Here is a 24,356-nt window from a genome sequence, read left to right as displayed (position 1 = left end):
TAATAATAATAATAATAATAATAATAAAGTGGTAGTAGTGGGGGCCGGAGGGAAGGGATATGGCTCAATAGCAGAGCACAGGCTTCTAAGTGTGAGGTCCTAGGTTCAATCCCTCGGATCACATATGCACACACACAAAATAAACACGTCAAAGAATTAAAAAATCTAAGAAGTGGAGCTGGAGAGATAGTATAGCGGTAGGGCATTTGGCTTGTACCCCATCTGGTCCCCCATGAACTGCCAATAATTTCTGAGCGCAAAGCCTGGAGTAACCCCTGAGCATCACTGGGCAGCTGCCTTCCCTTTTCCTGGCCCAGCCACCTGGAGCTGACCTCACACTGGACCTTTTCCACCAATGCTCAAGTCAAATCAACCATGGAACATCTGTCCCTTCAACACACTGCTACATTCTTCCCTGAGGGTTAGTGATCTGGCATTTGTCTGTGCCCATTCTAAGAACTTGGCATTATTCCCCTCTGAATACAGAGGGGCCACATAATTTTATTTCATATATTAAACTTCGTACCCATTTTGGTTTACAAACCCATATGATACAGAGCCTGAGGACAAAACATTTACCTAGTCACACAGTGTTTGCAGATTACACAAAGTTTTTATAAATTGTGTTTACTCGCATTCTATGATTTCAAAGTTGCCAACCTAGTTATGTGGTGCTAATGAGAGGCTCTAATTGGAAGCTTCAGATTTCTTGATTTAAAAAGAAAAGTAAAAAAAATAATAATAATAAAATAAATAAATAAAAAGAAAAGTAGCAGGAGGCTGGAGTGGTAGTACAGAGGTTAGGGAGTTTGCCTTGCCCATGGCTGACCCGGGTTCAATTCCCAGTATCCCATATGGTCCCCTGAGCACCTCCAGGGCTAATTCCTGAGTGCGTGAGCTAGGAGTAATTCCCGAGTGTTGCTGGGTGTGACCCAAAACCCAAAAATAAATAAATAAATATATATATAAAAAAAATTTTAAGTGGCAGGGGCAGAGTTAGTACAGTGCGTAGGGGGCTTGCCTTGCATGCGCCTAACCTGGATTTGATCCCCAGCATCCCATATGGTCCCCTGAGCACCGCCAGGAGTGATCCCTGAGTGCAGAGCCAGGTGTAACTCCTGAGCACTGTTGGGTGTGGCCCAAAGACCAAACAAACAAAAACCTTCAGTAAGGGTTAGAGAGATAGCTGGAAGAGCTGTAGTATTTACTTTGCTCGCAGGAGCTCCAGGTTTAGTCCCCAGCACTCCATGGTTCCCAGAGCACCACACCAGGAGTAGACACTGAGCACCACTGGAATGTGCCAAAAAACGACCTAACAGAATACACGTTAATCTACTTGATGTTGAGTGAAAGCATGGAGTTTATTTTATATGCATCCTTTATTGCTATCTGTCTCATAAAGTCACAAGTCCTCTTTCAAACAGATGGCTCACTATGAAAGATCCATAACTTTATCTGGGAATCTTCACCTGGTTCCTGAGAACAAATGTGAAGCAGCAAGGGTGGGGCCTCCCAGCTTGACTACTGGGCCCTGGTCTAAGCTCACATGGGCCCACTCAGGGTTCTCCCAGGAGCTGCCTAGGGCTGCCTTCCCTTGGGTGATCAACACACTGGACTGTTCCAGATACTCGGCTAACTGGGCTGGCGGGTCAGTGCTAGGGCTCGCGCGATGTGGTGAATGAGCACGAGGAACCGGGGATTAAAAATGAGTACCTGTGCATGCAAGGCGTGCAACCCATGACAACAGAGCTATCTTCCCAGGCCCAGGACTAGCCCTCTTTCACGTGTTCCTTAGTAGATTACTATACAATGTGTTTCTTTTGCTTTTTGTACCATTCCTGGAGATGCTCAGCGCTTACTTCTGAGTCTGCACTCAGGAATCACTCCTGGTGGTTGGGGGACTATATGGGGTGTCAGGGATCAAACCTGGGCTGGCCATATTGCAAGACAAGCCCCATCCCCACTGTACTATCGCTCCAGTCCCCGGACAGTGTGTGGTTCTAAATCTGATTCAAGTCGCAGAATGAGGATTTTCTAAACGGTTAATAATAAGGACTCAGGGAAAATTTATTTTACCTACGGCTCCCTGGTAAAATAAAAACCCGTTCACTTGCGGTGGGTCCTCGTACTTGACAGTCTTAAGTCCCCAACAACCGTGCCATAAATAGTCGCAGAGTTTCCCTGCATTCCTTTCCTATCTCTGGTCTCTTGCTGTCAATCTTGGCCGTATGTCAAGAATCCGCGCGCCTGCAGCGGCTATAAACAATAGAGCACATATAGTGCACGCGGCCAAGCCTCGTCGGTGGAGGAGTGCTGCCCGTGACGCGTGAGCAGCAAAGCAGGTGTGGCCAAAACAAGAATAAAAACACCTCGGAAACCAGAATGTTCCCCTTACAACAAAACACTAAGTGAAGTTCAGGGTATTGCACGAAAACAATACCCTGAAAACAACACAGTTTCAGAACAGAAACTGTACACAGAAGTATAGAAGTTCCGTAAAAACGGAAAGCTAATCTTAAGGAAAACAAAAATAAAAAGTATCAAGCAACAAAAAACTAAGGATAATCTTTTTGTCAACGGGTTTTTGAGAAGAGTTGCACCGTTCCTGGAAGTACTGCAATACCAGGTCGATGCGTGGAGTGGACAGAGCAAGCTCCTATTCCAACTCCTAGTTCCAAAAATCCATTTAATATATTGTCCTCGGATAGAGGACGTATCAGATATTAAACTGATAAGAACAGATACTACACTTGATCTTAGCCAAAAGGCCGAGAAGCGATACTAGGCTGTTCAGCCCTCGCCGGTACCCACCTCGGCCACCCACCTTACATTTATGGTGACATATCTCAGACACCATTGCCATGTCCGCTTTTTTGACGTCCTTTAAAAGGACGCTGGATGCTACTTAGCCTCGCTTCTACATTTTTCGGTCGTCTACAATGAAAGCGAGATGTCTCGCGCGCCCGGTTCTTCCCCGGTTGTCCAGACCTCAAGTCTGCTCCTAATCTGCATACTCCGGTATTTGCCCGCCCCGGGAGGCGGGGCCACCGCCAGCGGCTCCAATCCCCAGACCGATGTGGCTAGCCGGAAGTCCAAACCGGTGAGCCGCGGTCGACAGGACGAGTCCCGCGCAGAGATCCGAGGCTGGCTGGGCGGGCAAATGGCGTCCCGGGACTGCCAGGGGTATGGGGGGGGGGGGGGCGCGGACCTCGGAGCCCTCCACAGACTCGGGGGCGGGTCACATTGACACGCTGCCCTTCCCACACACACACACCGGGGGCCCCGGATTCTCCGAGACTCCTCCGTGGCGGCGCGCCTCCAGCCTGCGGATGGCCCCGGGCGCCCACCACACAGTCGGGAGGGACCCCCAGCCCCGAGAGGGCGGTCTGACCCGATCTGCGCCCCCTCCGTATTCCAGGCCGAGCGGGAGGCACCGCGCGCCCGCTGTCGTCCTTCTCGGGAGGACCCTTTCCGGGGTGACGTGCCCCGCGGTCGCAGGCCGAATGCCTGAACTCCCATGGAGCCACTGGTGTGTTTCCGGAGGGGAGCAGGGAGACGCGGGGCCGCTGTGACGAGCGAAGGCGTTCGCGCTCTGCGAGACTGCGCTGCCCCGGCCTCCCTCAGGCAAAGCGTCCGCTCCAGCCCCTCGAGCCCGCCCCTCTCGCATACCGCCGCCTTCGCCCGGGAGGACGCGGTCCAGGTCCGGGGCTTCCCCGCGGCCTTCCCCGGTCCGGGTTCCGACGTGCGGGGCTCGTGCGGGGGCCAGAGTTCATATGTAGGTCAGTCCTCATTCCCGCGGTGAGGAGGAGGGGGAACTGAGGGACTGAGACCCCCTCCACCAAAGCCCGAACAGTGCTCCAGAGGGAAGCAGGGATCAGGGCGGGGAATGAGTGAGCCGAGCGTGGGGCCCCACCTCAAGACCTGCTTCCCGAGCGAGTTGACTCGGTGGTGTCTCGCACGCCCCGGACCGTGCCGGGGAAGGCGGGAACGAGCCAGGCGGCCGAGAGCTGGACTGAGGCCTAAGGATCCGAGACTCGAAGTTAGACTCCGGCCAAAAGCCACAGCGGTGGTATGGGGCGGGGGGAAGGCGGCAAGAACCAGAGCAGCAGTCAAGACCACAGCGGATAATGCCCTACAAGAAATAAATGAGCTAACTTAAAATTAGACAAAATACAAAAAAAAAAATTAGACAAAATACGAAGGAAGCAAAGGTATATATCTGTTACTATTGCACAGTCAAGTAGTGTTTCCACACATAAGCTTGACCCCTTTGTGGGGTGGCTACACCATTTTTGAAAAGCATTCGTGCTAACTAACGAGAAAAATATATGCAAGCTAAAGAATAACTACGAAGAGCTCTAAAGAACCCAAGGAGAACTAAAAAGTTACCATGTTGCAAAAACGTATGGCTCCCACCGACCTGAAGCTAACCATCACTTAAGTATCAAAGCCCAACTCAACCTCAAATCAGCACCCTTAAATAAGGTTCTCCTGTTGCATATTATTTCGCCCCTCAGGGAGTGCACCGTTCCTGGAGGTACTGCAATACCAGGCCAATGCGTGGAGTGGACAGAGCAAGCTCCTATTCCAACTCCTAGTTCCAAAAATCCATTTAATATATTGTCCTCGGATAGAGGATGTATCAGATATTAAACTGATAAGAACAGATACTACACTTGATCTTAGCCAAAAGGCCGAGAAGCGATACCGGCTGCAGCGCCAGCGGCCCTGCCCTGCCCCCGGCGCCCATTTTCAGCTCACGGTGAGCAGCCAGCAAGTACGCATGCGGCCGCCTCCGCGCTGCTCCTGCACGGACCAGCAACTTGCCCGACACGCGCCACCCCCGCGCACCCTCTCCCCCCCCCCCCGCGACTCGAGCCGCGAACCGGCCCACGGCCCGCCGCTCGGGGCCCGCCAGGCCCGTTCGAATTTACATGCTCCGCCCCTGCCCGCCGCCGCACGCGGAGACATGCCGTCGGGACCGCCTCTGTGTCCCTGGAGCCGAGGCGGGGCTGGGGCCGAGCCCCTGCTTGGGACCCACCGAACAGAACTCCGGGAAGGCCTTGACACATCCAGGTTCGTTCTCCGGCACCCCCTAGGGTCCCCGAAGTCCGCCAGGAGTGACCAGTGAGCGCAGAGCCAGGAGCAAGCCCGTGAGCACCCATGGACAAGAGCCGGAGACAGTACAGGTACAGACGCTCGTCATGCACGAGGTCCACGGCGGTTTGGTCCCCGGAGCCACACCGTTTCTGCTCCACCAGCACATACATACACGATCGGAGGATGACCTGCACATCCAAGGCTGTGGCCCCACAAAGCAAACCAAGGACTCAGAAGACCGGGATCAATCTTCGTTGGGATTCTACCTGGTTTGTAGGTGTCATAGTCAGGGTTCCCAGAAACGGTGGCCAGGATGAGTCAACGAGGTGAACCAATAGGGCCACGGTTATTTGAGGAGCTCTGGGCCGCTAACAGTCTCCTTACAACCTGCACGGCACTTGGGTCAGAAGCTCTCCTGGACCTGGGACTAAATCGGTCTCGAACAGACAGTAGGTTGCTACAGAAGAAAGGCCCCCAGTCTCCCACCTGTTGTAATAACACTGGGTGGGAGGGGATATATATATATATACATCCAACATTATAGGTGGCTATTACCTTAAAAGATAGCAACCAGAAAAACATAGAACTAACACTTCAGCTGCCGTCCTTCCTTATCTTTCCTCCATGTGCCACCTCTCCACTGAAATGCCCAAGAGTTCGACCGTTCTTGTTAATAACGAAAGCAAAAAAATAGCAAGGAAGGGAAAGAAAAAGCCCACCTTCTACTTTTTAACTCAACAGTTTATCCCCCAGAGGGGTGCACCGTTCCTGGAGGTACTGCAATACCAGGTCGATGCGTGGAGTGGACGAAGCAAGCTCCTATTCCAACTCCTAGTTCCAAAAATCCATTTAATATATTGTCCTCGGATAGAGGACGTATCAGATATTAAACTGATAAGAACAGATACTACACTTGATCTTAGCCAAAAGGCCGAGAAGCGATACCGGTTGCTGCGCCAGCGGCCCTGCCCTGGCCCCGCACCCATTTTCAGCTCACGGTGAGCCGCCAGCACGCACGCATGCGGCCGCCTCTGCGCTGCTCCAGCTCGGACCAGCGACTCGCCCGACACGCGCCGCTCCCGCGCGCGCCTCCGCCCCCCGCGACTCGAGCCGCGAACCGGCCCACGCCCGCCGCCCGCCGCTCGGGGCCCGCCGGCCCTTTCGAATTTACATGCTCCGCCCCTGCCCGCCACCGGGGGCGAGGCCGTTGCGCGGGGACTCGCTGTCGGGACCGCCTCTGTGTCCCCGGAGCCGAGGCGGGGCTGGGGCGGAGCCCCTCCTTAGCACCCACCGAGGAAAAGGCGGCATCCGGGGGGTGGGCAGCGCAGCCAGAGGGGCCTCTCTCGACCGCGGCTGGTCGAGCGTCCCCCGAGGCTCCCCGGCGGGACGCGGCGGGTAGGACCAGCGCAGGCCCCCCGAGTCCCTCGCGGCCACGCGGAAGGACGCGCTGCCTGGACGACCTTTCCCTTCCCCTCTTCCTCACCCGCCTTCCTGCTGCGGGGCCGCGAACCTTCCCTTCAGGGCCTTCTGCCCCCTCGGCCTCTCGGATTCATTCGGGTCCTGGGGGGCTTGGCTTCCCACCCTGCCACTCTTCCTCAAGCCCAGCCCTTCCCTTTGGGTCCATCCTCTCTCCCCCACTCCCCTCCCCCCTCACGGAAATGGGGCGGGGACCCCCGGCAGCTCAGAAGCGGATGCCTCCGAGTGAAAAAGTAATCCCAGCGGGCACTCGCCCGTGGCGCCGCCGGACACGTGGCTTGTGGCCGCTGCTTGGTGATTGTTGTGGAGCGAATCGACCCCATGCGGGTCCAACTCAATCACAGGGGAAGCAATGAGGAGGCCGCTGGCCCCGTCCCGATGGTGAACTGGGAGGCTCTGACCCGAGTGCAGAGCTGAGAGCAGTGCAGCAACGTTTTGCTCTGGGCACCGAGGCCTCCAGTGAAGGTGTTCAGCCGTTCTCTGTCCTTGCAAACTGGGGCTAAATCGCCTGGAGATGGGGGCTGCCCTGTCCGGCATCTGCCTTAGCTGTTCTTCCAAGCATAACCTGTTCAGTCCATGTTTTGTTTGCTTGTTTTGTTTAGCTCTACAGATAGAGTTCGGTGGTTAAGGGTTGGTCACACCACATAATTCCCTCTCTCTTGTCTCTGTCGAACAAGAGCAAGCCAAGCCTGCTCTTGGCTCGGTGCTCAGGGATCACCCTTGCACCACTGCGGGAACAGTTTGTGTCTCTGGGGATGGATCGATGACAGGCCTTCTGCCACATAAGCCCCTTCACCTCTGTGCTGGAACTGTGGCCCCAGCTTCTGAGTTTTTGAGGCAGAGTGTCCCGGAACCCTCACACCTTCCCCACTGGAGAGTCTCTTTCCCCCAGCTCTCTTCTTCTAGTTCTTCCCTAGGTGCCTTTTGGGTTCTGTTTTGCGCCACGTGCTGCGTGAAATGCTCCGAGTCGCGCATCAGCTCGGCTCACTCTTCCTCGCCCGAGCCCCTCCTGAGCGGCAGAGCCCTGATGCCAGCTGACGTCTGTCCCCTTGTGGACCCTATCCCTGCAGACACTGCCACAGGGCTGCAGGCTCTTCCCCACCTCCTCACCCTGAAGGAAGCCCTCAGCCCAGTGTGGGAACCTGACTGGAATGAGGGGGGCAGGGGGGTGGGACAGTAGCGGCCACCCCCAGCAGGTCTTCTTGATGTTTTGGTGTTTTGGCCTCAAAGGGCTGTGTTCAGGACTTCTCTGCTCAGGGCTTACTCCTTACTCTGCTCTCTGGCACGCTCTGGGGACCGTATGGGATGCCAGGGACAGAACCCAGGTCAGCAAGGCACACGCCCTACCCGCTGTACTGTCTCCTGGCCCCTTAGGAACTGTGTTTGGCTCTGTGCTCAGGAGTCACCACTTTCAGTGCTCACTGGCCTGCTGTGGTGCCGAGGGTTCACACAGGGGTAGGCCACGTACGGAGCCTGAACTGCTGTACCCTCTTTAGCCCAGAAATGAGACGTTTTCTGAAGAGGCTGGATTTTCTGTTTGTAAACCCAACATGCAGGCAAGGCCCTAGCGGGAGGCAGGAGCACCTGAATCACCAACTCCCTGCTTGGCCACTTTTATACAGGAAGCTGTTGCTGACAGACGTGCCACCAGGAGGCAGCATCTGTTGCTGCTCTTGTCTGGTCTGGCTGGTTTGGGGAAGGGTGTGCCTTAAAAGGGCCTCTGGGCGGGGAGCAAAATACCCAAAAGACATTCCACACACTCCCCTCTGTCCTCATCCATTCTAGGAGGTAGGTGATGGCTCCTTCGCTTTATTATTTTTTCCTTTGAGGTGGGGGGCACCTCAGAGTTGCTTGAGGGCAACTCCCAGCTCGGTGCCTGGGGGACCTTGTGGTTTCAGGTGAGGAACTGGGTCTCCTTCGTGCAAAGCATGGACTCAGTGAGGGGAGCCCTCACTCCTGGTTCTCAGGTGTTTTTCCCTTTAGAACAAGGTGTTCTCGGGGGCCGGAAAGAGAGAACCACGGGTAGACCCTTGCTTTGCACATGGTCGACCCGAGTTTGGTCCCTGGCACCCCCTATGGTTACTGAGCACTGCTGGAAGTAATTCACAGTGCAGAGTCAGGAGTATAAGCGCTAAGCGCAGCTGGGTGTGGTCCACCCCCTAGCAAACGAGGTTTTCTGAAAGCAAGACTTTTCATGTTCTATTACTGCAAAGGGCTCATGGGAAATGAATATTACTCTCTCTTTCACAGGTTAAACATCTTGCCCGAGATCTTGTGTTTAATTGGTGGTGGTTCCCTTCAGCTGGTTTATGTTAATGTTCACAGACCAAAGCACTTGAAAATCAGGGTAACACCTGAGCCTGGCTCTCCCTGAGTCCTTGTTCTAGTTCTTAAAATCACTTTGTGTGTGGGGGGGGTTAGGGGGTAATGCAGGAGTTACTCTCCACATAGTGTTTGGACATTACTTTCCAAGGGTTCCGGGGACTATGGAGTGCCAGAATCACACAGGGCTCTGGCATGTATGCAAAGCATGTGCTTTTGCTGTCCAGGTATCTCTGCAATCCAGGAATGTTGTTTTTAATTTTATTTTACCCCATGTGTAAACTCCTTTCCCATGCTTTGTAAACACCTTTTGCCCAGGTGACACTAGGAGTACTCACACATTAACGGATGTTCCGGGCGGCTCTCAAGCCGCTTCCCCATCAGGGACTTCCTTGGGAAGACGAAGGAGAAACGAAGGCCAAGCTGGTTGATGAACAGTTGCCGTATATTCCAACTCTCACGGCTCTCCCAAACTCTCTCCAACTCTCCTCCAGCTCTCTCTAACTCGCTCCATAACACCTTCTTCAACCCCCACAGCCACTTCAACCCCCTCACCCTCTCCAGTGCCGAAGCCCTCTGTCTCTTCTCTCCCCACACCTCCCCACAGGAAGTGCAATCAACATGTTTTTCAAGCCTTCCTGGCCACCTGCAGCCCTTGAGGACAAAACAGCACTTTAGGTGTGTTTCTCCTCTCCTTAGACCAGAAACTTAATTAAAATCTATAATTCTATTTCCTAATATTTACCATTTTGGGTTTTTTTTCTTTTTGGGTCACACCTGGCAGTGCTCAGGGGACCATATGGGATGCTGGGAATTGAACCCAGGTCGGCTGCGTGCAAGGCAAACGCCCTACCCGCTGTGCTATTGCTCCAGCCCCTTATTTACCATTTTGTATGGACACAGTAATTAGACACAATTAGGCTTGTAGGACGACTCTCCTGGGGACATCTCGCCAGAGACTCAGACTACAGTGCTCAGGCCAAATTAATCATTCCTAACCCTAGCAGTAATAATCTAGTTATTAGAATGACAGAATTTGTTCATGACCATGCTCTTAACTTGTAGTGAAGCATGTTAAAATGGCAATTTGGCCAGACCCATTTTGCTGCCAGGGTAGCTCACAGCTTGCCCTGGATCCATCCAGTCCCTCATCGGGACCCTGCTTTTGGGGATCTAGGAAGTAGGGGCTTCAGTAGAGAGAGCAGACGTCCCGGATATAATATTATCTGGAGTCAATTAACTCCCAAGTTACAGACTTCTGTTTTTAACGGTCCTTCTGTGTCCATGCAAAAAGTAATTGTTCTGAAGTAACTAACTATGCAAAGGACATTAAGGAGAAGAGAAAAACAATATTTACAAGTCAGCAGAGTCTGATCAGGAGACAAAGGTAATTGACAGGTTGGGGGAAATAATCAACAAACCCAAGCGTCCTGCGGCCAGGGAGGAAGGGCAAACCAACTTCTCCTACAACCCCATAAAGGAAAGTAAGAAATTACATATCCCGAGTTGGGATGCAATTTTATGGAGGTCATTTTTTTTTTTTTTTTTTTTTTTTTGCTTTTTGGGTCACACCCGGTAATGCACAGGGGTTACTCCTGGCTCTGCACTCAGGAATTACTCCTGGCAGTACTCAGGGGACCATATGGGATGCTGGGAATCGAACCCGGGTCGGCCGCGTGCAAGGCAAACGCCCTAGCCGTTGTGCTATTGCTCCAGCCCCTATGGAAGTCATTTTAAAGGCCTTTTGGAAAGGACAAGTAAAGAGAGGCTTCTGAAATCTCAGGGCTAGGACAAATGGAGACATTACTGAGACTGCTCAAGAAATTAGATCATCAACGGGATGATGATGATGATAATGATGAAGTTGGGATGCAAGTAACCCCAGAAATGAAATACCGATCTATTTTTTTCTCGATGGCTAACCACCTGCCCAACTTTATGGATGAAATTGTCCCTTTTCTCATGAGTTGAGGATACCATCTTTATCTTAGAAAACTAAGGTCTAGAGATATAAGTATTTAGACCAATTTCTGTTCTTTCATCTTTTTGGGGGGGTGGGGAGTGAGGGATTGACATACATGGCTGCACTCAGGCCTCCTCCTGGCTCAGTGCTCAGGAATGACGTCTGTCTGTGCTCGGATGACCCATATGGGATGCTGAGGAACGAACTGGCTGCTATGCTATGGCTCCAGCCCCAAGTTCTTTTTATTACATTAATTATCAAAAGTAATCGAGGAGACCAGCTGACCACCTCTTCCACTGTGGGAATGAATACATTCCCCAAAACATGAGTAATTTGAGTCGAGAGTAAAACGCAGGAGTATGAATTTCCAAGGAAAAATTGTGGTGGCATGAGAAACTTGAGTGTTCGGTGGCCGAGAGCTGTTCCCCTGGCTGGCCCACAGCAACAGAAGGATGCAGGACTGGGGAACGGAGAGACTGGGTGCTCAGGGACTACTCCAGGGTCTGTGTACAGGAGTGACTCCTGGCAATGCTCTGGGGATAATATGTAGTGCCAGGGATAGAACCAGGGTCAGTCACAGGCAAGGCAAATGCCTCTTTTTGTTTGTTGGTTTGGGGGCCACACCCCTCTGTGCTCAGGATTTACTTCTGGCTCTGTGATCAGGGATCACTCCTGGAGCACTTCGAACAAGGCAAGCACCTTCCCCATTGTATTTTCTCTCCATCCCTCATTACTTTTTTGTGTTTTTGTTTTTTGGTGGTTTTTGGGTTTTTTTTTCTTTCTTTGCTTTTTGGGTCACACCTGGCAATGCACAGGGGTTATTCCTGGCTCTGCACTCGGGAATTACTCCTAGCGGTGCTCAGGAGACCATATGGGATGCTGGGAATCGAACCCGGGTCGGCTGCGTGCAAGGCAAACACCCTACCCGCTGTGCTATCACTCCAGCCCCATTTTGGGTGTTTTTTTAAGATCATACATAGGGGTACTGAGGCTATTCTGGACTCAGTGCTTGGGGGTCATTCCTGGCTAGGGCTTAGAGGGCCATTCAGTGCCTGGAACGGAAACTGCTGTTCCCTCCATCCCTTCAAACTATCTCCCTGCCCACCTTTTTGCGTGTGGTCTTTATTCCTTTCCCGCATTCCCCTTCCCTTCGTTATTGGCACTGATGTTCTACTGACTGGGTTGTGCATATCTCTGATTGTGATGCTTACCATTTAGCTCAGGTGCACTTGGAGTGGAGTCATATCCAGTTGTGGGGTTCTCACATACCTTGAGGTGTTCAGAGCTTACTCCTGCCTCTGCACTCAGATATCACTCCTGGAAAGCTTGGGAGACTATACGGGGTGCCAGGGATTGGACCCAAATTGGCCTTGTTCCAGCCAAGCACCCGACTCACTGTATTATGGTCTCTGGAATGTTTTTTTTTCCTCTAAGAAGCCACCTTCTTCAGACCCCAGAAAGGGTTACTGGAATTTATTATTTATTTATGTATTTATTTATTTATTTATTTATTTTTGCTTTTTGGGTCACACCCGGCGATGCACAGGGGTTACTCCTGGCTCTGCACTCAGGAACCACCCCTGGCAGTGCTCAGAGGACCGTATGCAAGGCAAACGCCTTACCCGCTATGCTATTGCTCCAGCCCCGGGTTACTGGAATATAAAGAGAAGAGTGGCGACCAAGGGTAAGGTAATTCCTGAGTCCTTTGGGGAGAGGAAAAGCAAGCAGAGGGCCAGAGGTGGATCCTGGAATCCTGGCAAGACTGGGAGAAAGAGGCAGAGAGAAAAGCTGGTCACTTTGTAAGCGGCCCTGGGATTCACTGAGATGCAGAGTGAAAGTGACAGGCTTCTCCCTGCTCAGGTTACTGCAAAGAGCTGCCCCATGTAGCTTGGGACAAACACTCGCTGTTCTCCCCAGGCAGGGGCGCCCTACCCAGTTGCCCTGGTACTGGCTACATTGTGAGGTGGTTCTGGCTATAGGGAGTGGGTGTGAAGAGAGAGGTGGAGGGGGGGGGAACAGCGGTAGCCTCTGGGCTCTGCTGGCCCTGGCCCTGTGTGGGATCTTCTGCCATCCCCACTGCCCGTGCTATTATGGGCAGTGCTTACCACTGGGAGACCCGGCGAAGGCAGATGGTTTTGGAGCGGAGGAAGCGGGCCCTCGCCCGGCAGCAGCAGCAGCAAGAGCAGGTGCGTGAGAGGGACAGGCTGCAGGATCAGCCCAAGGACAGCCAGGGAGGAAGGGCAGCCAGACCCCGGGAGCTGGAATCTGGAGAATGTTCTTTGCTGGAGAAGGCCCGGAGCGTGTGTGTGTGTGTGTGTGTGTGTGTAATGCAACTTTGCTACAACTCTACGATAGTGTGGAAACTTTGTGCATGGGTAAGAGATTAAGGCCTGGTAGGTGTTTTTTTTTTAACTTATTTAAAAAAAATTTTTTTTTTGTTTTGGGACCAAACGCAGTGGTACTCAGGATTTACTTCCAATTCTGCATTCAGGAATTACTTCTGGCTGTGCCCAGGGGACTATATGGGCTGCTGGGGATTGAACTCAGCTGTGTGCGAAGAAAGCATCTTATCCATTGTACGATCTCTCTGGTCTCTTAAACATATATATTTTTTAAATTTATTTTATTGAACCACCATGTGGAAAGTTACAAAGTTCTCAGGCTTATGTCTCAGTTATACAATGCTCAAAACACCCGTCCCTTCACCAGTGCCCATATTCCACCACCAATAAAAAAAAACAGTATACATCCCACCCCTCACCCCCCAAAGACCCCCCCTGCGTAACTGATAAATTTCACTTCCTTTTCTCTTTACCTTGATTACATACCATATTTCAACACAAAACTCACTATTGTTGTTGGAGTTTCAACACAGACTCACTATTTTTGTTGGAATTTATCCCCCAAGAATACAGCCCTATTGACAAGGAAATATTTGATAATTAGTTTCCACTGATGAGAATGAAGAAATAAAAAGTCGCTACCACGGCCACGAGGTTTACAATTTCTGTATTTTAGTAATTAAGTCCAGGGAGATTTAAGTTGGAAATTGAATCATTTCCCTTCCTGGAGCAGCATGGAGCAAAAGCTTAGTTCACAGTCTGGATACATGGTTGCAAGCACTCTCTGGAACCCCAAGTCATAAAGCTGGCTCTGGCTCCTGCTCGTTCCGCAGCCACTCGGCTGTGCAAAGACATGGCCACCCGGGTCGAATCTCGGCTGGAGCCCGAGCTCTGGCCCCGGCCCGAGACTGCCCAGGCGTCCCACTGTTTCAAGTTCAAAGCACACTTTTTTTTTTTCCAAGCCACCAAGTTCATACCTGCTCAAAGGTCCCATAAAATGTCGGACGCCACACCTCCTCCTCCGGGAGAAAAGAGAGACCAAGGAAGAAGGATATTTCCTCCGTTAGTCAGCGTGGGGGCGTGGGGCAAAAGCTTAGTTCACAGTCTGGATACATGGTTGCAAGCACTGCTGGAACCCCAAATCATATAGCTGGCTCTGGCTCCTGCTCGTTAAACATATTTTTACTTATATATTTATTGGCACCCTGCAATGCTCAGGGGTTAATCCTGGCTCTGAAGTCAAGAATTACTCCTGGCAGTACTGGGGGATGCCTAGGATTAAGCCCCTGTCAGTTATATGTAAGGCTAATACCCTACCTGCTGTACTATCACTCTGGCCCCTTAAACATAACATCTTAATTGCTCAGTTTATATATTGGAATACTTTTAAATTTTAAAACAACTTGGGTATCTGAATGCACTTCCCCCTCCCCCTTTCTTGTGGAAAAGGTTTTTTGGCCACACTTCAGCAATGTGTGGCAATTTTGGATAACTCCCAGTGGTGCTCAGGGGTGTAGGATAACATAGCCTCAGGTAGTTTAGGTTTATTGGGTTACTCCCATTACAGTGCTCCCACTCCTCTGTGTTTATTTGTAACTTCTTTCTTAGTGTTCTGTTGACTTGCAAATATTGTTTTTCTCTTCTCCTTGAGTCCTTTGCATAGTTTATTCAAAGCAATGTCCTTTTTGTATGGACACAGGAAGACTTAGCAAATGCTATGCTTTTGTAACCTGGGAGTCATTTGACTCTACATGATATTTTCCTCCTGGGCATCTGTTTTCTAGACCTAAGCCTCAGCTGCCCTTACTTCCTAGCACCCCCAAAAGCAGGGTCCCGCCAAGGGAGGAGACAGACCCAGGGCAAGCCATGAGTTGTGTGCTACCCTGGCATCGAGATGGGCCTGGCCAAAGTGCCTAATGCTTAACTATAAGTTAAGAGCTTGATCATAGACAAATGTTGTCATGATCCAAACAGTGATAACTAGATTTGGACCCTGCTAGGGTTAGGAGTGATTAATCTGGCCTGAGTGCTGTGGTCTGAGCCAGTGGCAAGATGTTGTCAGGAGAGCTCCCTTGCAAGCCTCAATGTATCTCTTGCTCTGTCCATGCAAAAATAACTAGTATTAAGATGTTAATGAGTGTTTGGAATGGGGAGAAGAGAAAAAACCCTTAAGAGGTATTTTGCCTACTGGCAGTCAGGAAGGGCTTTGCAACGCCCCTAGGTTGTGTTACCTTTAAACCTGACAGTCCTCAGGAAGGGCTTTATTATGTTGATTTTGCTACCTGGCGGTGTGTAACCTAGGGGCAATGGTGAGAGAGGAAAAAGGGAGGAGAGAGATGGAGAGTGGCGGCAGTTGATCCAGAGAGAGGATGGAGCTGGGAGTGCAGGAGATGAGAAAGAAGGAAGACTGAATAAACGGTAACTAATCAGCAACCAGGTTGGTCCTCGTTCTTCCCTCGCCGGTCCTTGGCCAACGGCCATCCCGATCCAGTCCTCACACTGCGGTTCCAGAACACCGAACGCGGGTGGTGAACAGAGCTGCCCGGAGAGCCCGAGAGTGCACGAGCCCCTCAGCGAGCTTTAGTTTATTACACAGGGGAGCATACTTAGTACCATGTCTCAAATGGGAATTGGCCCTGTGCAAGGCAAGCACCTTAACCCCTATACCTTCTTCGTCCCCTGAGTCTATCTTTTCAGCAATAAGTTGCATGAGATCTAAATATTTATAAAATGTTTTTGAGGGCTGGAGAGAATTTAAAGGGCTGAGTATCTATGTGCTTTGCATGCCTGGGTATCCCTGGCACTGGATAATTCCCCAAGCACTGCAGGGGTGATTCCTGATTCCTGAGTACAGAAACAAGACTATGCTCCAAGCAGTGCCTCACCAATTTTTTTTTTTTTTTTTAGGCCAGGGAGATAATTCAAAGGGTTGACGCACACCCTTTGCATGCACACACCTGGTGGTGCTCAGAGGTTATTCCTGGTGGGCTCGGGGAATTGTATGGAATGCCAGGGATTGAACATGGGTTAGCCGAGTGCAAGGTAAATGTCCTGCCTGCTGTATTATCGCTCTGGCCCTACTTTGATTTCTGATGCCACAGAGTCTCCTGATCACACCAGGAGTGACCTCTTAGCACTGAACTGGCAGTAGCCCCCTGAGCCTACCAGGTGTAGCTCCCAAACAAACAAACAAAAAAGATACATACTTGGGGCCAGAGAGATGGTACAGCGGGTAGGGCGTTTGCCTTGTACACGGCCGACCCGGGTTCAATTCCTAGCATCCCATATGGTCCCCCAAGCACTGCCAGAAGTAAGTAATTCCTGAGTGCAGAACCAGGAGTAACCTCTGAGCATCGCTGGGTGTGGCCAAAAAAAAAAAAAAGCAAAAATAAATAAATAAATAAATAAAAATTGATGAAAATGTGGTTTCCAAATTAAGTATGCCATTCAGTCTAAAACATAAAATATCAGTCATCTTGTTAATAGTTCATCTAAATTAATGGCTTTAGGAAGTATTGGGTTAAAATATTATTTTGGGCTAGGAAGGTAATTCCAGGTGTTGGAGAGCATGCTTTGAGTGCAGGAACCATGGGTTTAATCCTAAGCACCTCATACCCCCTGAGGACCCCTGCCCCCAGCACTGGAGGATATAGTTCCAAAACAGAACAAAAAATTAGGGTCTGAAAAGATAGTACTGGGGATAAGGTGCCCACTTTGCAAATGGCTGACCAGGGTTCAATACCTGGCCTCACATATGGTCCCCCAAGCTCTGCCAGGAGTTATCCCTGAGCACAGTTGGGTGTGGTCACAAAAAGTTAGAGAAAGTATCATTAAAATTTGTTTTGTTTTGTTGTGGGGGCCACATCTGGAAGTGCTCAGGGGTTATTTCTGTTTCTGTGCCCAGGAATTTTTTCTTTCTTTCTTTTCCCCTTCACCCAGGAATTATTTCTGATGGTGCTCAGGGGATATGAGGTGCTGGGGGTCGAACACAGGTTGGCTGCATGTAAGACAAGCTCCATAAGTGCTGTACTATCTCTCTGGCTCCCCAAAGTCAGTTTTGGGGCCTAAGAAAGCTCTATGAGGGCTGGAGCTATAGCACAGCGGATAGGGCATTTGCCTTGCACTCGGCCAACCCGGGTTTGATTCCCAGCATCCCATATGGTCCCCTGAGCACCGCCAGGGGTGATTCCTGAGTGTAGAGCCAGGAGTAACCTCTGTGCATTGCCAGGTGTGGCCCAAAAAGCAAAAAAAAAAAAGAAAGAAAGAAAAAAAATAAAGCTCTATGGGATAGAGGCTCAAAACAGACAGAAAAGACAAGAAAAAGAGAAAAGAAAAGAAAGAGGAAATACAGAAAAGTTAGTTTCTTCTTTGCTCTTATTTTTGGGCCATACCCAGTCAAATCCAAGGCTTACTCCTGGCTTTGTGCTTAGCGATCACTCTTGGCTGAGTTCAGGGGCCCACAGGAATGCCAGGGATCAAGCCAGGATGTCAGGCAAGTTATATTATATTATATTATATTATATTATATTATATTATATTATATACCCGCTATAATATCGCTCCAGCTCCTTTTTTTTTTTTTTTTTGCTTTTTTTTGGGTCACACCCGGCGGCGATGCACAGGGGTTACTCCTGGCTCATGCACTCAGGAATTACTCCTGGCAGAGGGACCATATGGGATGCTGGGATTTGAACCCGGATCAGCTGCGTGCAAGGCAAACGCCCTACCCGCTGTGCTATCACTCCAGCCCAGCTCCTATTTTTAAAGTAGTTGCTAGAAATTATTCTTGAGAGGCCAGAGTGATATAGCACAATAGTTAGGGCGCTTACTATGCATGCTACTGATCTGGGTTTGATGCCTAGCATCCCATATGGTCCCTTGAGCCTGCAAGGAATGGTCCCTGAGTACTAAACCAGGAATAAGCCCTGATCACCACTTAGTGTGATCCCCAAAATGAAGGGGGAAAATAAAGGATTATCCTACTGCCCTGAGAACTATTTTCAGCACAGTTCTAAGCTAGGAGGTAAGTGTTCAGAGATTTCTGGTTCCTGGGTCATGCTGGGCGTCACTGGCACTAGAAAGTTCTTGGGAGTTGTGGAGGGTGATGGGAGGGTCCAGGCTGCGGCCTCTGTTTCCTGCTCCAGGATCAGAGACCCTCTGGGCCCCTCCAGCTCTAGGGTCTGCTGCCTGGATCTCTGGCAGATAGAAGCTGGATGGCAATCACTGGGCTTCTTTCCAGGAATGGAAAAGACTCCGAGAGGAATGCCAGACTGAGAATAATGCCCACACATGGAGGGAGGCTTGGCCCAACCCAGCGCCAGCACTGGTCCAGCAGCAGCTACCACTGCCGCCCCAGCCACCACCGCAGTCAAGGCGCCAAGGCACTGAAGGCCTTAATCAATGCACCAGCAATCAGGTCCTCCAGGGTGCCCCGACGCCAGGCCCACAGCTTGGCTCAATGGGGACTCAACATGTTGCAGGTGTATTCAACGCTGCTCATGGTAGGTTCCAAGAAGGGAAGCAAATTCCCCCAGGACTAGTAAGTGAGAGGGCAAGGAGCAAGCAAAGGCAGGAGAGCCCCGGCCCCTACTACCCCATAGTCCTGAAGCCATTTGCTCCGCCTCACCCGCAGTTCACCCTGGGAACTACCTCCTCGGTGTGGTGTGTGCCCACCGAGAGCCGTAGGCGGCTGCAGCAGATCCACCCGGCCCCGGGAGGCCCCGGCTCAACCTGAGGATTTTCCAAGTGGGCTCAGTTTGGACTTTGGTCCCAGGTAGGGGGCTGTTGCTTGTCCCCTAGACTCAAAGGACAGGGTGCAAGTCGGGCTGGGGGATGACTCCAGGCCTGGAGCAACTGCTCTGCATTTGGGAGGGCCAGGCCGAACTCCAGGCACTGCATGTTCTCTGAGCACTGCCGGGAGCAACGGGCCAAGCACTGAGCCAGGAGGAGCCCCTGAGCAGCGCCAGATGTAGCCCAAAGACAAAAACAACAAGACAAAGAGAGTTCATCCGTGCCAGGTTCGAGTCTCAGGAGCTGGAGGTGGGTGGTGTGTCCTTTGCTTCCTCATCAGGCTTCAAGAATTCATGCCAAGTTATCCTCGAGAATACTGCACGCCCCAAACTGACGGTGAGACAGTGGGGAAGGCAGCTGGGGGCCTGGGGGTCTGAGAGCATGCTAGTGTGGATGTGGGGGGGGGGCTGCGAGAAGATTGTGGGCTGGGAGTGGGGAGGGCCTGTGATCATTTCAGCTACTTCCGGACAGCTCATTCCCTCCCTCCTTACCCCTGGGACAGTGGTAGCGCACGGGCAGAGTTGACAATCTATATGGGCAGATAGGACAAAAGGCAACAAAAGACAACTCGCTTTTTCTTTTTTTCCGGACTGGTTGTTTTAATATTTGTGCTACTTCAGGCAGGCTGTAGGGCAGGGATCAAACCTGGAGTTCCTGCATCAAAATCTGTTTCAGAATCTCCAGTGGAGGAAATAGTTTTTGGGAGGTTTGCTCTGTGTGTGTGTGTATGTACACATACATATACACATATATATTTATACATATGTAAATGTATAAATATATAAATTTAAAATTTTATATTTGGGTCGCACCCAGTGATATTCAGGGGTTACTCCTGGTTCTGCTCGCAGATATTGCCCCTGGTGGTGCATGAGGGACCATATGGAATGCTGGGAGTAGAACCCACATTGGCCACATGTAAAGCAAATGCCCTCCTATGATGGCTCCAGCCCTGGTTGCTGTATTTTTGCAGTGCTGAGACTGAACCCAGGTTTCATGCATGCAAGTCATGTGCTTTTTGTAACACTGTGCCACATGCCTGTCCCTAAAGGGGGCTGTTTTAAGTGCTCACCGGATAGAGGCTGCTGACGCAAGAGGAGGTCAGAGGTCGGCTGATCACCCCTTCTTGGGAGTGTGATTTCGTTTGTTTTTGTCTTTAGGCCTCACCAGGCTGTGCTCAGAGCTTGCTCCTGGCTTTGCACTCAGGGGTCATTCTTGGAAGCCTCAAGGGACCACATGGGGTGCTGGGAATCAAACCTGGGTCAGTCCTATGCAAAGCATGAGCCCTGCCTGCTGTAGTATCTCTTCAGCCCTAATTTAATTTGAGAGCCTCAGTTGCCCCATCCATAAAGATAGTATTTTTTCTTTCATCATGGTGTCACAATAGATCAAAGGGCTGCAGTGGGGGCTGATGACATAGAACAAGGGTAAGGCACCGTTGCACTCAGTTGACCCTGGCTTGATTTCCATGGCATATGGTCTCCCACAACTGCTGGGGGTCACTCCAGGAGTAGCTCTCCTTGATTATTGCAGGGGGCACCCCAAAACCCAACTTCTCACCCTATCAAAAATGGAGAGAAGAGGTGAACAGAAATTTCCTCAAAGAATAAATGGCCAAAAGGCATATAAAAATGCTTTATGTGGGGGCTGGAGCAATAGCACAGCGGGTAGGGTGTTTGCCTTGCACACAGCTGATCCGGGTTCAAATCCCAGCATCCCATATGGTCCCCGGAGCACAGCCAGGAGTAATTTCTGAGTGCATGAGCCAGGAGTAACCCCTGTGCATCGCCAGGTGTGACCCAAAAACAAAACAAAAAAAGCTCTATATGACTAATCATCAGGGAAATGCAAATCAAAACAACAATGAGATATCACATGACACCAAGGAGATGGTCATCAAAAAGAAAAATAGAGGGCTGGAGCGATAGCACAGTGGGTAGGGAGTTTGCCTTGCACGCGGCCAACCCGGGTTTGATTCTCTGCATCCCATATGGTCCCCTGAGCACCGCCAGGAGTAATTCCTGAGTGCAGAGCCAGGAGTGACCCCTGTGCAACGCTGGGTGTGACCCAAAAAGCAAAAAAAAAAAAAAAAAAAAAGAAAAATAGGTCTGAAGAAATAGTACATGGGGTAGGACACTTTCCTTCCACACAACTGACCTGGGTTTGCTCTCCAGCATCCTGTGCACTCAGGAGTAATTCCTGAGTGCAGAACCAGGAGTAACCCCTGAACATCACTGGGCATGTCCTCCCCCCCAACCCCAACAAAGAATAACCACCAGTGTGGGTAAGGATGTGGGGAAAAGAGACCTTCATTCACTGCTGATGGGAATACCAACTGATCCAGTGTTTTTGGAAGATAATATGGTCATTCCTCAAAAAAATAGCACTTGAGGGCCAGAGTCATAGTACAGCGGGTAGGGAGTTTGCCTTGCATGCAACTGACCTAGGTTTGATCCTCGGCATCCCATATGGTCCCCCAAGCACTGCTAGGAGCACTCTTGTGTGCAAAAGCCAGGAGCAACCACAGAGCATCACTGGGTGTGACCCAAAAAGCCAACCCCCCCAAAAAAAACCCAACAACTCAACTCTTCCCCTCCCTCTTAAAAAAAAAAAAAGGTTGGAGTATATTATTTGCATGTTTACCTGCAGGAAGTCTGGGTTCAGTCCACAGCATAGCAATTTCCTCAAGTACCTCCAGGAACTATCCCCACAGAGCCACAAGTAGCTCTCACATTAGCAGGTGTGGCCCAAATAACAGTAGCAAAATGTCACAAGGACTCACGCCTTAATTAAAAAGAGAAACAACGGAGCTGGAGAGATGGCTCACTGAACTGAATGCATACTTTGCATCAGGATGCCTGGCTTCACTGAGGCAGCGTCATGTGCTCCCTGAGCATCACTGGGAGTGACGCCTGAGCATGGAGCATGGAGCAAGGAGTAGCCCTGGAGCACCGGTGGATGTGGCCCCAAACTCAAAAAGTCTGGAGAAGAGCTAGCTTAGGGGTTAAGGCCCTTAGTTTATATGCCATTAACTTGGTTATATCCCTGGAACTGTATATGGTTCTCCAAGCACAACCAGGTGTGATCCCGGAGCACAGCTGGGGGAGGCCCCAAAGCATAAAAATAAACACAAGGTCATTAAAGGTTTAGCTTAGAGCCACTGATTGCAGGGCATCAGATTCTAGATCATAACCTTAGATGATAATTACATAAAAATACAGGTGTGAGGGGCCTGAGCTGTAATATACCGGGGAATGTGCTTGCCTTGCTTGCAGCTGACCCAGGTTCAATCTCTTGCATCCCATATGGTTCCCCAAGCCCCGCCTCCCCCAGTGATTCCTGAGAGCAGAGCCTGGAGTAACCCCTAAGCATAGCTGGGTGTGACCCAAAACAAAAACAAAAACAACCCCAGATGTAGTTACAAAGAACCAGAAAACCTTTTCGGACTGAACTTTTCACTTTGATTTTCCTGGGCTCAAAAGGCTTAATACAATGTTGCAGCCTACCCAGAGACTTCTAACCTGTGTTGCCTCTTGTAATCTGTTTCCAGTCGACAGACTACATACAGCAATGGTGAATAGAATCGTCAGCCCAGCAGAGGAGCAATCACACCTCACGTGTAGCGACATCTCCACTCCTATCACCTTTGCAGTGTGCCGAGAAGCAGCAGCTAGTCATTCATAAAATGTGATTTCTTACTGCAAAGAGTCAAGAGAAAGGTTGACTCTGTGAGACTTGAAATGAGGGTATGAGGATAGCAAGGGAGGCAAGGGTCCCTGACGGAGGGAGAGTGAGTGGGACAACTGGAAAGTGATTCTCTGCTTCTCTAAACAAATCAGCAGGAGAACTTGGTTTTTGATTTTTTTCTTTTGGTTTTTTGGGTCACACCCAAAGATGCACAGGGGTTACTCCACTCATGCAGTCAGGAATTACTCCTGGCGGTGCTCGGGGGACCATATGGGATGCTGGGAATTGAACCCGGGTCGGCCACGTGCAAGGCAAATACCCTACCCACTGTGCTATTGCTCCAGCCCCAGAACTTGGTTTTTGAACTCCCCACCCAAGGCAACACCACCATTACTGGTTCTTTTTGTTGTTGTTTTGGGGCTATACATGATGGTGCTCAGGGTCTACTCCTGGATCTGCACTCAAAGATCACTTCAGGCAGGTTTGGGGGACCATAACGGGATATCAGGGATTGAACCCAGGTTGGCTGAGGGCAAGGCAAATGTGCTATCCACTGTATTGTCACTCTGGCCCCTGGTTCTTTTTTTTCTTTCTGGGTCACACGTGGCGATGCACAGGGGTTACTCCTGGTTTTGCACTCAGGAATTACTCCTGGGAGTGCTTGGGGGACCATATGGGATGCTGGAAATTGAATCCAGGTTGGCTGCATGCAAGGCAAACGCCCTACCTGCTGTACTATTGCTCCATCCCCTCTCTGGTCACCCTTCACCACATATAATGCTGAGGGTAGGTGGGCACCCAACTAAAGAGCTTCAAAGCAAGGTGGGCTAGACCTATGATTACCAGAACCCACAAAGAATCCTGTGGTGAGACTGGATGACTTTTACTTCAGCCACGAGGGGAGCCAAGGTGAGAGTGGAACCACAGAAGAGGCCACAGAGCTCTGTGTGCTACGTACTGGATGTGCAAAAGCACGTGGTGGACTTTGAATTTCTGCCTGGAACCGATTTTGCTGAAAGAGGAGAGAGCGTGCATGAGCCCATGTTTCACTGGACACAAGGCGGAGAAGCCTTGCAGATCCCAGCCTGCTCACTCCTGGGCTCTTCTACCATGGGGGTGGGGTGTGGGCGGTGGGGAAGTGCCTCTCCCGCCCGCCTCTTCCCCACCCCTCCTGTCTCCCTGAGCCTGTCGCCTGCTGTAATCTCACTCCTCAAAGCCCTGCTGGGTCTGGGCAGGCACTGATGTGTCCCTCCCACACTCTGCAGAAACCGAGATTCCTGCTGAAGGTCCCCGGGTGACATTCTCTCAGGATTAACCACATTCCAGTTTGTTTTTTATCCTATCGGGGCCCCCGGGGACTGCTGTGCCTGTCCACTGCTGTCTTAACCGAGACTGCGGCTCAGTGCGGGCTCCAAGGGGAGTGAGTCTTGGGGTAAAAACTGGGTTTCTGGGTTTCCTGAGCTAATTCCAGGGCATGCCAGCTTTGCACGGAGGAGACCTGGGATGGAGCCCTGGCTGTGCACGGCCTCCTGTGCAGCACCAAGAATGAGTCCCGAGCCCAGAGCAAGGTAAAGTCCTGAGCACCTCGAAATGTGGCTCAGTACCCAAACCTCAAACCCAGACGAACACCAGCACCACCAAACCAAAACAGCCTGGTTTCCATCCCAGGAGAGAGG

The 24,356-nt window shown here is 50.9% G+C and overlaps 3 non-coding genes across 3 annotated transcripts; all 3 read right to left on the bottom strand.

Moving 5' to 3' along the window:
• Window positions 1–2,589: 2,589 nt before the first annotated feature.
• LOC129403717 (U2 spliceosomal RNA) lies at window positions 2,590–2,780 on the bottom strand. The gene has a single exon (XR_008629413.1). It is a non-coding gene; the product is annotated as a U2 spliceosomal RNA (small nuclear RNA).
• Window positions 2,781–4,515: 1,735 nt separating this feature from the next.
• Window positions 4,516–4,706, bottom strand: LOC129403720 (U2 spliceosomal RNA). Its single transcript, XR_008629416.1, has one exon. It is a non-coding gene; the product is annotated as a U2 spliceosomal RNA (small nuclear RNA).
• A 1,146-nt stretch (window positions 4,707–5,852) lies between these two features.
• Window positions 5,853–6,043, bottom strand: LOC129403718 (U2 spliceosomal RNA). The gene has a single exon (XR_008629414.1). It is a non-coding gene; the product is annotated as a U2 spliceosomal RNA (small nuclear RNA).
• Between the last annotated feature and the right edge of the window lie 18,313 nt (window positions 6,044–24,356).

The sequence above is a fragment of the Sorex araneus genome, chromosome 3 (assembly GCF_027595985.1).
Source record: "Sorex araneus isolate mSorAra2 chromosome 3, mSorAra2.pri, whole genome shotgun sequence".
Lineage (NCBI taxonomy): Eukaryota > Metazoa > Chordata > Mammalia > Eulipotyphla > Soricidae > Sorex > Sorex araneus.
The sequence above is the reverse complement of the archived record's forward strand: the minus strand, read 5'-3'. Positions and strand labels throughout refer to the sequence as shown.